General features: G+C 44.5%; 1 protein-coding gene across 1 annotated transcript in view; it reads right to left on the bottom strand.

Annotated features, from left to right (window-relative positions):
* LOC101846908 overlaps nt 1-799 on the bottom strand; it is a 37,334-nt gene extending 36,535 nt beyond the window's left edge. Inside the window, exon 1 of the mRNA XM_005106086.3 lies at nt 344-799. The gene's annotated coding sequence lies outside the window, so the exon portion shown is untranslated. The remainder of the gene's footprint in view (nt 1-343) is intronic.
* Between the last annotated feature and the right edge of the window lie 206 nt (nt 800-1,005).

Here is a 1,005-nt window from a genome sequence, read left to right as displayed (position 1 = left end):
GAGAGAGAGAGAGAGAGAGAGAGAGAGAGAGAGAGAGAGAGAAGTAGACAGACCGACAGACAGACAGATGCCACTATTACCAAAAATTACCTAGTACATCCGACGAGTTAGATTCTAGGTATATTATGTGTTTTAATACTTGGGATTCTATTTCCTAGGCTAGCAAATTCCACATCATTCCTTCTTATTATGAATGTAGGACAAAATGGTGGAAACTAGACATCGTCTGTCTATAATGAAAGGCTGAGGGTAGCCTAGGTGTTGGTACACCCCTCCGGATAAATATACCAGAAAACGCAAAGCCGAAACTATATGATGTTCGCTAAAGTGCCCGCAGACTTACCTTTGATAGTATCTCAGAACTCACAAAAGATCTGGTCTGTCAATCCGTTAAAGAAATGTGGAAAAACACGGTCGTGAGTCAAATACGGACGTTTGTTTCCGTGTGTAATACATGTAATCATATGTCAATTTATGCTCGGGTTTTCTCGAAAGTAGCCTACCCTGCGCAGAAAGAAAAAAATCCTCACTGGAGCCTCACAAAGTCCAGGGAGTGTCACAATGTTCCACAAGAGTTTATGAAGACAGATTTCCCCCAGAAAATTTTAACGTGCGAGGTATGCACATTTTTGTTTGTTTGGAAGTTCCGTCTTTTGGTAAATCTCACGTGACGTGACGTTTGTGTGACTAGCGCGCTCCGTCTCTCTGTCTGTCTCTCTCTCTTGTCACTCTGTTTCCTCTCTCATGGAGAGCCGTGTGTGACTTGGCCAATGCCTGGCAACAAGACAAGCCTACGCCAGTCCACAGCGCCGTGTTTTGCTTCATCCGCGCTCGCTGACTCAGTCATGTGACAAGAGAGGCCAGTTCTGATTGGCTGTAGGGGAGCGGCGTTACTGGCAAACCTGCAAACCTACTGCGGCAGTGTTTTATTAGTGCAAACGGAACTAGCCGATGGAAACGTTTTCTCTTGCACGTTGCACTTCGTTTTTCTTTCTTTTTAAAATG

This window comes from Aplysia californica, unplaced genomic scaffold, assembly GCF_000002075.1.
Source record: "Aplysia californica isolate F4 #8 unplaced genomic scaffold, AplCal3.0 scaffold00512, whole genome shotgun sequence".
In the NCBI taxonomy this organism is placed as follows: Eukaryota; Metazoa; Mollusca; class Gastropoda; order Aplysiida; family Aplysiidae; genus Aplysia; species Aplysia californica.
Note: the sequence above shows the minus strand (reverse complement) of the source record. Positions and strands in the feature narration are given on the sequence as shown.